General features: G+C 34.3%; 1 protein-coding gene across 1 annotated transcript in view; it reads left to right on the top strand.

Moving 5' to 3' along the window:
• MACROD2 (mono-ADP ribosylhydrolase 2) overlaps positions 1-17166 on the top strand; it is a 1059851-nt gene that overhangs the window by 50953 nt on the left and 991732 nt on the right. The gene's annotated exons all lie outside the window — the stretch shown is intronic.

Below are 17166 nucleotides of genomic sequence, written 5' to 3'. Positions count from 1 at the left end.
TTCCTTCCTTCCTTCCTTCCTTCCTTCCTTCCTTCCTTCCTTCCTTCCTTCCTTCCTTCCTTCCTACCCACCCACCCACCCACCCACCCACCCACCCACCCACTGAATGAGATTGGGTATGATATAGGAGGCTGAAAGATAAATGCAAAACCCAATCTGATCTTTACCCAATCTTAAAGGATTCTCCATTCAGCACTGACCATCTTGTTCAGGTGAATTTTCTTACCTTGATAGGGTGACTAAAAAGCTATTTAGATTTTGTCACATCTCATTCCTATGCATTTTTCTTTGTTATCAGCCCCAATATGTAATACAAATGAGTTATTAGATTTAAATTTCTAAGCCATGACATTTTCAGTTTGTTTTGTTCTAGATTTTTAGAATTGATATCGAGACACAAGGATGAAAAATAATATGGACATGGGGATATATTCAGTGCAAACCATCTTCCAACAGACAAAGACTATCCCGCTTCGTTCATGATACGTTGGCCAACATGTCCTGAGGAGGAGAATTGAGGGAACTTTTCTTTCAGAAAGAGAACACTGAAGTTTCAGAGAGGAAAAACAAAAAAGAGGGGGAATGCACTCTTCTGCTTTAAACTAAATTAAACAAGACTTTTCCATGGTGACCCCAGCCTAATGGAGGGGAGGGTTACCTTTCTTGGTGATGCAGTAGGTTCCATCTTTAGGCTTCTGGAAGTCCATAAGGAACTGGCTCTTCCTCCAGGGATTAAGGTAGAGTGACATGGGAGCCTACAGATTGGATGACTGAGACACAAAGTTGTGGCCTTTATTTTTATTTGTTTTTTCAATTGTATTGCTGTGCCTTACAAATCTTTGAAATTAAATAAACAATATCTATTTTTAAGAGTAGCAAATTATATGCAATATCATCTAACATTTTACCCACGTTTGAAGCCATGTTGTGTCATATTATGTCATTTGACTGAATTTATTTTTAGTTTGCTGTATTTACTTACATAATTATGTTACAATTTTGGGTGATAGTTACTGCTACAGGTTTGTATTTATATGAACCATAAAAACTGGTTACACATGATAAAATTACATATTATCTTTTTTTTGTAATTTTATGACAAAATATAATAGAATTTTAGGTAAAAATATTTAATGAACCAGAGCTTCTCTTAGTAATAAAGACTGGTTTTCTTTAAAAAAAGTATTCCTGAATTCACAATTAGGAGTCAAATGAGTCTAAGAATTTGCAGAAGTATCATATTGTCTAGGATTGCAATGTTAGTTTAGTATATCTAATTCAGTAAATTTGGGATATGGCAGAAAAATGTCAAACCCGCTCTTTGGTGAATCAGTGTGTACGTTTTATGTACATTTTCCACATGCCTAAATCCAATATTCTGTTTAACAGGTGCTAAACTCAGATACACTTTTCCCCATTAGTGTGTTAAATTGACAGTTTATTTTTATTGCTACAAAACTCTAAATATTTTAGGGCAGTATATAGAAGAGTCAGCATTTCAGCTTATTTCTTCGAAAATAATATATTTCTTTCTGTGGGATTCATTCAGAATAATAGAATAACAGAGTTGGAAGGGACCTTGGAGGTCTTCTAATTCAACCCCCCTGCTGAGGCAGGAAACCCTATACATTTTCAGACAAATGGTTGTCCAATCTCTTTTTAAAAATTTCCAGTGTTGGAGCATTTAAAACTTCAGGAGGCAAGTTGTTCCACTGATTAATTGTTCTCACTGTCAGTAAATTTCTCCTTAGTTTTAAGTTGCTTCTCTCCTTGATTAGTTTCCACCCATTGCTTCTTGTCTTGTCTTCAGGCACCTTGGAGAACAGCTTGACTCCCTCCCATGGCAACCCCTGAGATATTGGAATACTGCTATCATATCACTCCTAGTCCTTCTTTTCATTAAACTAGACATACCCAATTCCTGCAACAGTTCTTCCTATGTTTTAGCCTCCAGTTCCCTAATCATCTTTGTTGCTCTTCTCTGAACTCTTTCTAGAGTCTCCACATCTTTTTTACATTGTGGTGACCAAAACTGGATGCAGTATTCCAAGAGCAACTTTACCAAGGATTTATAAAATAGTATTAACACTTCAGGTGATCTTGATTCTACCTTTCTGTTTATTCAGCCTAGAACTGTATTGGCTTTTTTGGCAGCTGCAAATACTTTTTTGGCATTCGCAGGTGAAAATTTTATATAGGTTTTTTTTGAATAACACAAACTAGAATCTGTTAGTTTTCCAAAATCTCATTAAGTGGTCATTAAGTGGAAAGTGAAGTGAGGGCCAAAGTATAGGTGCTGAGGGGTGGGTGAGGCCTAGGGCAGACTGTGTGTGAGTGGTGGCTGATGAGAGAAATGCCACAGTGCTGTCTGAGTGTAGGAGGACTGTGAGGTGGAGGGTACAGCATGAGTGCAAAAAAGCTCTGGATTAGACAGCCTAGCACAGCTTGAGCACAGAAGGCTATGGGGAAGAAAACCAAAATGACTTGTGACCATTCCTACCAGCTTCCCCATTGACTTTGCTTGTGGGAAGCCAGCAAGGAGGGTTGCACATGATTCTGACTTCTTGCAGCCTCATAATCCTGAACCAGACAGCCAGGTGCTATAATGGCTGGAACTTCAAGGACTAGTTGTATATCTGTTTTTTTCACCATTGCTGTAACTTTAAATGGTCACTGAACAAATGGACATAAGCTGACGGCTACCTGTATTTAAACTGTATTTTATTACAAAATCATATGCAAGCTTAGGTTTCCAAAGTTTTCAAAAATATTTTTTTTAACAAAGGCTGATTGAGAATGCTTTGAATCAAATGTTTAATCAGGATTTTTTACTTCTGTTTTCTCTTCAGATAATTGAAACATGTTCACTGTTTTCTCAGTGGAGGGAGGAATTAGAATTACATATCTTTTTTCTCTTTACTTTAAAAAACAAAATAAATACATTTAAAAACCCATTCATGCTACTGAGGAATACAGTTTGGTACAAATAAATTGAATAATTCCTAGATACATGTCTGTGTTTGATAATAGTCATTAATTCTAATTATCTCAAGTTAATATTGGTATAAACAAGAGGCTTAAAATCCTCATGAAATTGGGGAGAAGAATAAATTTGATGTTATCAAATTTACTTAAGTTACTCAGAGATGTAATGTAGCTGCTAAATGTTTTAAATTGTCAGTTTGGTATAATGATTAAGGACCAGGCTCAAAATTAGGAGACTAGTTCCATGTTAGTCACACTCTCCCAGTTGTAGACAAATGGCAATTGCAAGCCCCTTTGAAAAATCTGGGTAAGAAAATTCAAGGGACTTATCTAGGCAATCACCAAGAGTCAGCAATGACTTGACACCACACACACACATACACACACACACACACACACAAACACACACACACACGTAAAAATGATTTTTAACAGAATGATAAGACATTCATGAAGTCCTTATGGGATGTTCAGGCTCCTAGATGTCTGCATTCAAATTAGGATTTTCACATGAGATTGGGGTCGGATGTGAGTGTGTTCAACTTTCTCAAATTTCAGCTTTATTATTTGGCTGCTATTTTGACTACCACAGTTTCTGGGAATGTAAATGATTTGTCTGAAAGATCCTCATGGGTACAATTTGAAAGATATTATTTGCCCCTTTTATATTGGTTGTCTTTCTTCCATTAAAGCCTTCAGGACACATAATATGGGCAATGCTAGCTGGAGACTTAAATCTGATCTTAATTCTCATAAGAGATATTGTAGGATAATACAAAAGGTTGTTGAAAATGGTTGTTAAGTCTTTATTTTTGAGTTCATAAGCAAAACTTGACATCAGTACTTTGGATCAACTGGTTGTTAATAAGTCTTCTAACAAATGTTTAACAAAATAAAATTGGATTCAATTAGCTGTGAAACTTTTTAAAAAAAATATGCTTTGGGTCTGATGCATTCGCAGAATCCAGAAGTCTTTAAGCATTCATTTAAGTGAAAAAAATATGCTTTGGGTCTGATGCATTCGCAGAATCCAGAAGTCTTTAAGCATTCATTTAAGTGAAAAATGTTTGGGAGATCCCCAGCCCTCTAGTTAACTAATTTGGAATGATCCAATGGACAAGAGTTTTAAACAAAGATAATGTTCTTTTAAGATGCATTTAATGCACTAAAATATTTCCTTTGTGGTTTTGACATGTCAAAAAAAAAAGTAGGAACGTTTGGATTTGAATCTCTGTTACGCTAGAAATATAGCATTTTGGTGGGGAAAATGATTCATTTATGGGCTTTGTTCTATGGTAATATTTTTTGATTCAACAGCAGATTGTTAATAGAGCATGGGAAGGCAGAGATATTACACCTGTTGTTAAATTATATTCCACAAATTTGGAAACTGCCAAAATAGGGAAAATGTCTAATATACCATGTATTTGATCCAGCCAAAATAGTTTTATTCCAGTGTAAAGACTGAATTATCTCTGATATGAAATGGTTGATACTAAATTTTTGTTTTATATAAATTTATTTCAACATTATTTCTTTTGTCTTGTTCATTTCTGTATGTTATCTTTTTCATGTGTATGTATATGTGTGTGTGCTTGTGTGTGTTAAAAATGAGTAGGAAATAATATATATAAATAGACTTTTTATTTGATATATTTTATACATTGGTTAAAACATATACACATATACACAAAGCCACATACAAAAATTTCTAAGAAGAATCTTCTAATTTGTAATAGGTAAAGATTTCAGAAATCATGATTGAAGATTAAAGATAACTTCAAAAAAGAATAGAGCATTGTGAAATATAGTTTCCAGAAATGAATATATTGTAACTTGCCATCAATTCTCTAGTTAAACTACTAGTAATTCATACAGGATTGTTTTTGACAGAATAAATTGGAGCAGTCCTGTTCTGCTCTGTTCTGTTCTCCCAGAGAAAAGAAGGAATGTGAGTGTGTGGGAATGAATGAATGAAAAGGGAAGAAAGAAACAACAGTACTGGAATTTCTAATTCTAATTACACATACTCTAGAGAATTAAATTATTCTTGAAACTCCTTATGGAAACCTCAGTAAAGAGGCAGAATGCATTTAGGTACATAAAATCTAATTAATTAAACCGATTAAAGTTAGTTAATTGAATAGATTAACATTTATTATAGAAACCTCTATTAAAGTTAATTAAACAAAATGCCTATTAAATACACATATGCTTACATTTTTTAAAATTAATGACAAAGAAATCAATTAATTGAATAACTTAATAATTGGAGCAAGCCTATTGCACTTAAAAATCTATGGAATGCAGAGACTCAATCCTAGTAACATTATATACCAATTGCTTTTCTTAGCATTCTCCTACATCACTCCAGAGTTCACTTGTTTTTTCATTCTGCCTATTCTTATAGTTAAGCTACCAATGCATTATGTCTTTTGTATAATAAATATTAGCCAGCTTGTCTCAGAGACTGACATTTGTTGGGGCCAAGAGGAAGTGACTTCCCCATGTCACCCAACTGGCTATGGTGGATTGGAATCTGGTTCTTTTTGCTCCTAGTACAGGGGGTTAAACATACTGGTTCTTGCTATATAACTGTAATAAACAGGTATCTTATATAGATAGTATATAGCTATTCAACTTGTTCCTTTTACCCTTTACCATTTTGTTGTTTTGATAAGTATGTAAGAGGACTAAGTGCCCATATAACTTTAGGAAATTTAGGATTAAAATATGCAAGGTCTGCTTCATATATGACTTCTCTCTTCAGCAAATGACTTTATACTTCAGTTTTGTAAATATGATCCTGATAAATTTATAAGTATATAGTACATTCTTAAGACATTTCAATTTTAAATTGAAGACTGTCAATCATTCTGGAATTTCAGTACCAATTTATTCCAAATTTAATGTTGAAATTTAATACCGTAGTGTATTAGGAGTAAGGTTCAGTTAAAGGATACATTAAATAATACTTCATTTTCCTTCCTTTGAATTGATTATTTATACAATGTATTGGTTGTGTGACTCCCAGTGACTTGGTAGTTTACAATTAAAAGTTAGAAAACAAAACCTTGTGAACTCTCAAGTTTCTTCTTTCTGCTATGTATTCAAAATGGACAGTGATTTAATATACTGTATATAATCTCTAGCAATATTGAAACACTACAAATGAGTGCCAAACCCAGATTCAAGAGCCGAGGTGGCGCAGTGGTTAGGGTGCAGTACTGCAGGCCACTTCAGCTGTTATCTGCATCTCACCGGCTCATGGTTGACTCAGCCTTCCATCCTTCCGAGGTGGGTGAAATGAGGATCCAGACTATGGGGGCAATATGCTGACTCTGTAAACCACTTAGAGAGGGCTGAAAGCCCTATGAAGCGGTATATAAGTCTAACGGCTATTGCTATTGCTATTGTTCCAAATGAAAGGGAGCAATCCATAACAAACTCATTGGATCATTTGAGGCTGAGTAGATCACTGCCCCTGCATCAGACAAAAGCAAATTGTCCAGATGGAAGGTTGGAGCACCTAAAGCCACATTTACAATCCCTCCACTGCTGGTAGATGATGAGGCATATGATTATGTGAACATATTCTTGGAAAAGAGTTAATGGGGCATCTTCATGGACAGGCATCTTCATGGAGACGAGATGAATGGACATAATCCAAATCTGACATGTCTTTTCCTACAACACTATAGTTACCTGAAATACTGCAAGGCCCTACTCATTATTCTTGTCAAAGAAGGTTTATAAATCAGAGGTCTTCCTGAAAATGAGAAATGTATGTCTAAGTCCTGGTTTATTTAATGAAGTAGTGAGATGAATTTCTCTTAGGAGACCATTCTAAAGCATTGTCACTGAAAAACACTATCACTGCATTGAAGCAAATTAATTTTAGGGCTTCTAAGACAATATAGCTCAGAATGATTAACAGTTTGTACAGAAGAAGACAATCCTTCAGATAACTGGGATTTGATGGTCATCAGCAATTTAATTTATACCTGGCAACAAAATCATCCTGATTTGCTTAATTGACAGAATGACTATCTATTGAAATTATGACAAAGTTGTTGTGTTGCTTTGTTGAGAAGATGGAAAAAAGGTAGGCTGAGTTATATTTTTTTTAGCTGAAGATAGAGCTGGTTGAATGTTTATACCCAAATGTACAGCACAGTGAAGGCAGATAAATGTAATAAGTGATGTAAAACAGGTCTTCATTCAGCTGTGCTGTTCAATATATATGGAAGTGTTAAAAACTATCAAATGTTCAGAAGGCACGGTGGATGATGGCTGATTCCAACATAAAGATCGGATGGGTAACAAACATCTTAAATGACAATGTTGAGATAATGTTTGGAGATTGCTGTTTTTTTTTTTACTTTAAAAATAAACATGATTACTTTATGATCAGATGCAGTTCACTTATACAATTTTGCAATTATTGGATGTTGAACAAAATACAACTTGTAATTTGTAAATAAAAATAATGATTTCACTTGACACCTAGTTCTTTAGAAATTGTGAGCTTCAGTAGTACATTCATGTTTTAAATATAATTTATCCTTCCTAACTATGAAAGGGAATATAACCATCCATTTCATGAGTGTTGGAAGTTTGTATTTCATTGAGGAAGAGGAAACATATTTTTGGTCTGTATAATAAAAGACAAAATTGACCACAGAATGTTACCATTGTGGCAATGCTGACAGGAGATGTGTGATGCGTATTAAGAAATAAAATATTAAAAAGCACAATGTGATATATGGTTCTTTTAATCATAATTTGAGAGCAAAGTACTGTATTTTGGGGAGTATAAGACGCACCGGAGTATAAGACACACCAAGATTTTGAAGAGGTAATTTTTTTTGAAAAGGTTTTATACTCTGCAGACCTCCCAAACCCTCTGCATGCCTCGTTTTTTGTGAAAAATGGGGCATGCAGAGAGTTTGAGAGGCTTGCAAAGTGCTTCTGGGGGTTAGGAGGGGGGCAAAAATGAGCAAAAAAAGTCTGGTTTTTGTGAAAATGGGCCTGTTTTTTACCAAAAGGCATGCATAGCCTTTAGGAAGCTTGTAGAGTACTCTTGGGGGCTAGGGGGAAAAATGAGCAAAAGCCGGCCCATTTTTCACTCATTTTTGCCCTCCCCAACCCCCAGGAGCACTTTGCAGGCCTCCCAAACTCTCTGCATGTCCATTTTTGTGAAGAGGGTGAGGTTTCTGGAGGCCAAAAATGCTGTATTCAGTATATAAGATGCACCCAGATTTTCACCCTCTTTTTTGGGGGAAAAAGATGCGTCTTATATTCCCAAAAATACGGTAAGCACTTATCTCTTCATATGCACAATTTAACAAAAGATTTAATAGCTGAATCAAATAATAGTATAGATAGTGTTACATAGTATTTGATATATATATATATATATATATATATATATATATATATATATATATATATATATATATATATATATATATATATATATATATATATATATATATATTCTTTAAAAAAAAGATTTTTATTAACAAACATGTAAAATACACACACACAAAAATTAGACGTATACCACATTTATACAATACAATGTGAACAGGAACTTCCTGTTCTTTATAATAGCAATCATCAATCGATACCGCTCACCTTATATTATTTCCCCTTCTATTGTATTTCATTTGGATTTCATCATTCTTAACCCTCTTATTTTACTCACAACTATTGTTTTTTGAGTTTTATTATATTTCTTCATTGATTTTTGTTTCTTTCCTCCATCCACCTATACCATTTATCCCATATCTGGTAAAATTGTGGTTCTTCTTTTCCCTGGATTTCTTTAGTTAGTTTATCCATTTCAGCACAGTCCATAACCTTTCTTATTATTTCATCTTCGCTTGGGATTAATTTGTTTTTCCATTTCTGGGCAAAGGCAATCCTTGCCGCCGTAATTATATGTAGTATTAAATACTGGATTTCTTTTTTCTATTTCACAGACATAATTCATAAAAAAAAACTTCAGGTTTCCATTCTATTTTAACCCCTGTTATTGTCTCCAGCCAATTTTTGATCCTTTTCCAAAAAATTTTAGCCGCCTCACAGGTCCACCATAAATGGTAATATGTTCTGTGTATTGATTCGCATTTCCAGCATTTGGGGGAGGTATTTGTTAAGGTTTTAGCTAACCTTGTTGGTGCCAGGTGCCATCTGTAAAACATTTTGTACTGGTTTTCCTTGTATGCAACTTGTATGTCATTTTTAATTTTATTCCCCAAAACTTTTCCCATTTGTCTAATTCAATATTATAGCCAAAGTTCTGTGCCCATTTTATCATTTGTTCTTTCACAATTTCCTCTTCCATTTTATACTTCAGGAGGAATTTATATATTCTCCCTATCATCTTTCTATCTGAGCTTTGAATAATTTTATCCAATTCGTGTGGTTCTGTTTCGATGTCATGTAATTTAGTATGTTTATTGTATTTAGTTTTGATTTGGAGGTAAGTTAGCCAGTCAACTTTCATGTTCCGTTCTGCCAATTCTTCAATTTAAATTTCCCTGTCTATCAATTAAGTCTCTGTATCTTAGGATTTTGTTCAAATCTGTAAAATTTGGGTGAGTCATCCTTTCTGTCGGTGATAGCCAAGGGAACATATATTTATTCTATCTTGAACTAGTTTCACTTCTTGCAGTTCTGTGATGACCTATGCCTATTTCTTCTTCACTTATATGTAATATTAATATTAAATTATCCAATACAGGTAGTCCTTGACTTATGACCACAGTTGAGCCCAAAACGTTTGTTGTGAAATTTGTTAAGTGAGTTTTCCCCCATTTTATGACCTTTGTTGCCACAGTTAAGTGAATCACTGCAGTTGTTAAGTTAGTAACACAGTTGTTAAGTGAATCTGGCTTCCCCATTAACTTTACTTTATGGAACCTTGCAAAAGGTGATCACATGTCCCCAGACACTGCAACTGTCATATATAAGAGTCAGTTGCTAGGCATCTGAATTTTGATCACATGATCATGGATATGCCACAACAGTCTTGCATGTGAAAAATCGTCATAAGTCTTTTTTTTCCAGTGCTGTTATGACTTTGAACAGTTACTAAATGAACTGTTGTAAACTGAGCACTACCTGTACTGTGTTTGTCTCTGAGTAACAGATGCTATATAAATTCCTGTATGGTTTCCAGTCTTAGTGCATGAAGCCTATAAGCCTCAAGCAGGAGATAATGTGCTTTGAACTGAATCATCTGAATATGGCCATAGGATGAAAGATCTGAAGTGAAATGCTTATTGGAGGTCAGGTTTTTTTTTTAATGTTAATGAAAAATAATACATACAATTCTTTTTCTGTTATATCACATAATTGGCTGTCACTGCAAGACATAATTATCTGCATTGCCAAGACTGCTCACATAATATAAGGCAAGCTTAGTTAGAGAGCATCAAAAGATAATTTACAAAGCTTGGAAGGCTTGGTTTTTTATAAATTATAGGGCTTGTTTTGCTATAGATGTAACACATTCCAAATATGATTGTGTGTAAACAATTATTTTTGAGGCAAGGAGCAGAAATATAATGAAACTGAAGAACTGAAGTTGCTAAATAATACTGTAAAAGTTACTGATTTGCAGTAGGTCTTTAAGAACTGAAGTGGGATATTTCTTATTAGTGTTGCATATTAAATTAAAGAATAGGGAAACAGAGAATTCTACTTCTAAAGATGGAAAATAGGGACTTTAGAAACTAGGAAAACTGAAAAAAGCATGTAGTGATGGTGAAAAGGCTTTCAGTGATAGTTAAAGTCAATTTTCTACAAAAATACTCAGAGCATAATGCATATGGAGCTCTCTCCATATGAGAGAGAGGGAGGGAGAGCGAGATTAATATAGTATGCTGTGTTGGTACATTCTTTTTTGATCATTACTGTTTCTGGAGAATAGAGAATTAAGCTAGTTTCTAGAAGCTCACTATTAAAAACCATTCTGTAATCAAGAAATTTGTAATCAGATATATTTGTTTTAAGAGATGTAAGTTTTACTGTACTGCCCAAAGTGATAGAAATCATAGAGGGTATTTTCCTCCATGGCTTATAGCTTATTGATGCTTGGGCAGTCAGGAAACAGATACATCTGAGTGCAGTGAAGACTGAAATTAATAAGGTCAGGAATAAGCATCCTGACAACCCACAAGATCATTAACTAAATATTTTGTTGATTCTTATAACAACTGAGGCTGGGATAAAACCCCAGAAAGATGTTGCAATGGGAGAAAGAGATTTAGAATTTAAACTTTGGAACAGATACATCTAACTGATAACATTCTGCAGATGGAATAAGGATGTCATTTTTCATTATCCTTATTGCCATAATTAACCTGAACTTGTATTCATGACTGTTTCTATTTGCTTCTTATCTTCTTTTAACATTGCTCTAAGCATCTCTTCATCCATTTCATGTGCTTTATGACCACGCCTAATTGTTGTTAACCAAGGACCATCTGGATTATCAGCATACTGATTGTACTTTACCCATGCTGACAAGTGGCTTTGTTTAGTGACTTCACATAAATATTAAGAGAGTTAAGACCTGTGGCATTCTGGAAAGTGAAAGCCAAGGTCTAGATAATTTCCCTCCTACCATTAATTCGAATTTTGCTCCAAATTGTTATGTATACTAGCAAACCAGTGGTGATTTAGTGAGGATGAGTATTTTCACAGGTTCATTGGAAAACAAGCATCTCTATATTAATTGGATTTGGAATAAATCTTTAGACTTCTATTGGATTTACTGTTATACAGACTGAAATGGTTCATGCAACTGATTTGTATGCTTTACTCATGACAGGAGACAAATTGAAAACTAAGCTTTTATATTTTCAGTAAAGAACAGGTGGGGCAGCTTTGTACATGAATACTAAGTATTTAGACTGGGTAAAGCATTTGAGTGAGTTGTTGTACAGAGTGTGGGACCATAAAGAGCTGTATAAGGCCCCCAAATCATTTCAAGGGTGATAATTTCAGCACAGCACTTTTTAAAAAAACAAAAAGTGGGAATGGCTTGGAGAAAGTTTCTGGGTGACTGACTCCCATCCAAATCCATAAAAAAAAACAGCTGAACACCATTGAAATGCCTAAAAATTGGCTGAAACACTGCTGCTAGAATTAAGCAGAAAAGGGAATTAATATTGGCCATACAATTTTTTTGTTCAAAACGGAATAAATATGAGGAATATGGCATTATTATGCATCAAATTCATTGATAGACTTCCTGAATTAGCCGAGAGAAGGTAGCTGATCGTAGCAAAAAGCATTCCCATGATACGTGAATTTTTCTTTTTAATTCTTATACATCATTGAGCAATCTTATTAGAGATGGTTAAGAGGTGCAATAAAGGTAACGTTAGCATAATTCTGTATAGTTAGTTTTATTAATTTATGTTGAATGGTTTAGGTAAAAACATCTTTATAACAGGTCATAATTTGTCACTTTCAATAGACCTGTGAGTATGGTCAATACACTTTGCCAAGGCATGAAAATGCAGTTCATTCTTATAAAATGTAATAATTCACTGAAGTTGATTTGTTTTGTCTGGAAATGAGAATTTAATGTAGGATTCATAAAAGTAGGAGACATATCATCCACATTAAATTGATTTATAGGGATAAAATTTAATGTTCATACTTTTTTCCAGAAATTGTAGCCTAGTCTTTGCTTCGGTGTTTCAGTATGATCCCTATAATAAACCTAGACACATAGAGATCATATCCTTGAGATATATATGTAACAAAAAAATGTATTTACTCCCCAGAAAGCCATAGATAGCTCATTAATGGGCAACTTTAGAGATAGGAGTAAATTAGACAGGATGATGTCTAACACAAATGGTTCATAATTTAGACCTACTAAACTTAAATTATAGTTGGGAGAGCAATACATTTGTAGATTTCATTTATTGTGCCCCCCTTGGAACAAGACTAATTGATTACTTCAAGTTCTCTGGTGGGATGACAGATATAATCTCTAATTTTAATGTGAAGATATCCCTAAGTAGTGATCATTTTCCTCCAAACGTGTTTCTAGCTTTAAAAGGAAGATAACAAATATAAAAAATGTTGCTATCCAGAACTTCCATCAAACTGCAAATTATATTCATGTAAAATGGACAGAGGGAAAAAACAATAAAACGTGTATATAAATCTTGTAAGGTTCATATTTTATATATTTTCTTAATTGATTAAACTTCCCCAGAAAGGATCTGTAATTTGTACCTTAGCTTAATCACTATATTCAAAGATGTACTGGCCAGTAAAACTAAATGGGGAATATGTAAAAGAAAATCCCAACCTTGGTTTGATGAGGACTGTATAAAAGCTAAACATTCCCTAATTGAACATTTTAAATTATGTAAGAGTAAAGACTGTCCACAGTTCCTGAAATCTCTTCAGGAGCAAAAAGGGAAGTAAAAAACTACTGAAAAGAAAAAATATTGTTTTTAGCCTTCAGAGGGCCGCTGGAGCCTGGGGAGGCCATTTTCGCCCTCCCAGAGGCTCAAAGAAAGCCTCCGGAGTCTGGGGAGGGCAAAGATGCCCCCCACCCCTGATTGTGGTGCAGGAGGCAGACTAGGCCATCCCCACCATGGCTACACCCACCCAGCAACTGGGCAGAGAACCCCTTGCTAAAATTTTTGAAGCCCACCACTGTCTTTATACATATTTGCTGGGAATTAGTGGACTGGTTAGACGAAAAGATCAGGATAGGGAAATTAACTATGGACCAGTGCTCGATCCTACAACATCTCATTGAGTAATATATATTCCCCACCATCACCACAGGAAACACTTTATATGGGATTTTATTGATTTTAAAACAGGCTTCCATAGTTTCTAGAGAACCAACTGCAGCTGAAACTGAAGAGATCTTTTGATACATGCTTATTAGCATCCACTAAATTTCTGCATAAGAATGACATCCAAATAAGCCTTTCTGACCTGGTACCTACTTCTTATAAGAATTAAAGCAAGGTGGCATCTAGACCTCTTATTCTTTTCTATATTAATGATATAGTGACAAGACTTGCAAAATTAGAACATTATTTACTAAACCTGGCTGGCAGATGATGCAGCCAGCGTTTCTGCTGCTCCTATAGGTTTGATAATAATTTGCCTCTTGCTGCATTGACCAAGATTTAATTATTAATTATGAAAACGGAGTGTATAGTCTTTTCAAAAAAAGCCTTCTGGACGCAATAATAGATAACAAATAGCAATGACATTGAAGAAATTCAGGCTTCAAATACCTTGCGGTGAGGAAGAAATTGAAACTGTGGGTAATGTGCTTAGCCTTTTTAATAGAAATGTATGAGGTATGTATATTTCTCCATATAAAATGTAATAACTGGGTACGCCTGAGGCTGCTTTTCGTAGTCTTTTTATTAGCTGACGAGGTGGCAGGGATTTCAAACAATGTATCCCGATTCTGGGTCAGAGCTACCATTAAACTACTTTGTCAAGTGAGGTGATGCTGAGCTTTCACTAGGTTTCCATTACTCAATATCCTTCCTTTCACTGACTTCCATTTCCCCCTTCTCTTTTTAAATATACACAGACCATTTTGTGTTTTATTTTGCTATTTTATTATAATTAGTTGCACCATAATTGTTTTAATCTTAAGGGCTTTAGCAATTACTAGACTTAATAGAAGTTAACATAACTTTACCTCCTTGTAGCATTTTATAAATTTTAAAATTACTTGTCCATTTATAGTTATCAGTTATTTATAGCATTTGGATTATTCATTGTAAAATTAATTGTAATTTTGTGGGATTCCTTTGCATTTTAATTCCCATACTCTTATTTTTTCCCCAATAATAGTTTTATCTTTACCTTATTTTTATTCCATCAATAGGGCTTCGTTTTTGTTTCTACTTTAAAGTAATGATTAGGTTATTAATTTTATGTTGGTCTATGACCAAATTCCTCAGAGAAGCAAAATTGTTCTGTCTTATGTGGCATTTTATTAAAAAAAAATCTTCTTTCTTATTCATTATGAATGGGAAATATAAAGTTTGTTCCATTTCAGTTCCTAAAGCTAAGTAGATACCAGTCAAGTGCTATTCAGTTTTAACATTGTGTTATTTTTGACCCATTTTTGATACAGATTTAAATGATTAACAACATAAATTAACAAAACATTAGAGAATCACAACTACAATAATAAAATATGTAAAAATAAGTTTGATAAAAGTAGCAACAAAATTGAAAAGTGAAGGTTTTAACAAACTTCCAGAAGGCTGTTAAATGGGAAATTAGAGAGACTTTCTTCTGACCAGAACCTAAGCAGTCTCCAAAAATGTTCCTTCCCTAATCCCAAACAAATAAGCTTCATGATTTGATTGGAAGTACAAGAGGTTCTCCAAAGTTGATCGATGCATTAATTTGGGAGATTAGAAAACCATACAACTGTTTCATTAAGAAACTCATTCTGGATATGCTATTATTAATAAATAGGCTAAAGCCTTTTGGATCAGTTTCCAAAAAGTCTTCAAAGGCAGACCACAGAGTGTGGATCCTAGTTCTGGCTCAGGTTTATTTATTAAGAGCATTTCTGCTTTGATCCAGGTTGTAGCCCCACATTCATTGTCATATTATATTTAGGCAATAGTTCAGAATTTAAGCACCCTCACTGGAATAATATGGAAAAGTGAGTGTGTCATAGTGACATTAAGTTTCTCAAAACACCAAACCACCCTCAAAAAGTGCAAGGGGACAGTATATAACTCTGAATCTTTATTGGCCAATGTATAGCAAGTTGAAATTTTCAGCAGTATCTTCCTAGACCCACTTCTCAGAAAGAACTGGAGTTACTGCAGAATATTCTACCCAGAGTTGTTTAGCCAGAAAGGCAAATGAAAAAATAATGAATCATAAGAGTGATGATAGCCTGTATATTAGAAATCTTTAACATTGCTGCAGTTTAAACAAAGACTGAAGATTCAAAGAACATTGATAATTGGCCCACCAAATTTGTAATACCACACCTTCCACTTACTGTTTCATAAAGAGTGGGCGAACAGATATTTTTGCTATCAATACAGGGATAGTTGATTCCCCTTGAGAATAGTATACATAAATTCTCATGTTCAAGATTTTCAGGTTTACCTTTGGTTCATATAAGAACTCAAGAGCATAGGAAGCAACAGATAGACTCAGGTTAATGCTCAGATCAATACAATTTATTTTTAATACATTTGTATCCAAACTTTCTTCAAGAACAAGAGTGGGCCACAGTGGGTCCCACGAGCCCCCCTGGGTTGCAACACCAAAATTTAGTGGCAAATCACTGAATATTGCAGGTTCAGTTTCCGGCAGGAGAAAAAAAATAAAATTCACTGTGGAAAATGCCTTACTACCCCTTTAAAAAAAGGGCAATCCCCTCCCCCTCTTCCCTCCCCCCCCAAGGTAAATGCAGCCCAGTCTGTAAAATAATTTTCTCTCTTGCTCTACAATAATAGCCCTACTAGTGAAGTAGATGGTATTGAAGATAATGACTAGCCAAAAAACTAAGAAATCGTAATAACAGAAGGAAGGATCTGAACCTGTCCCACTCAACTTATTTCTTTCTGCATATCCTGTTTCTTTCTGTTTTGTAATAGAAAGTTCAGAGAAGACTGCTTGTTAAATACTATGCTTTTTTGTAGATGTAGGCAATCATTCAGATTTGTTCCCGTAATTTACTTGGTTGGTTCAGTGCAGAATGGAAAATTTGAAGGTATTCCATCATATAGCACTTTTTAAAAACACACATACCTACACACACACACACATATGTATGTGTACTGTACAGAGGATAAGAAGAGCACTTATTTTTCTGTACTTCATTCTACAGCTTATTAAGCTTTAAGGTCAACATCTTTCTATAGTTTAACTTTATATTTGTGAAAACTTCGTTTCCAATTAAAAATGGAATACATCTGACTTTGATAAAGGCACATACTAGATTGGCCAAAGGGTGTAAAATGCACTTTGGTTTTCATTGGGGGAAAACAATTACAGCAACAAAATGTCTTGGGTATTAAAATATATCATAGCTAAGTAGGTGAACATGTCTTCACTTTCATGTCTATTAAGAAATTTCCAGATACCTATGACAATAATGGGCAATATTTTTGATGACAGTTGAAA

Source organism: Thamnophis sirtalis, unplaced genomic scaffold, assembly GCF_051295495.1.
Source record: "Thamnophis sirtalis isolate CommonGarterSnake01/CBP01778 unplaced genomic scaffold, rThaSir2_p1.2 scaffold_5, whole genome shotgun sequence".
Classification (NCBI taxonomy): Eukaryota; Metazoa; Chordata; class Lepidosauria; order Squamata; family Natricidae; genus Thamnophis; species Thamnophis sirtalis.
This window is presented reverse-complemented; position numbering and strand designations above follow the sequence as displayed.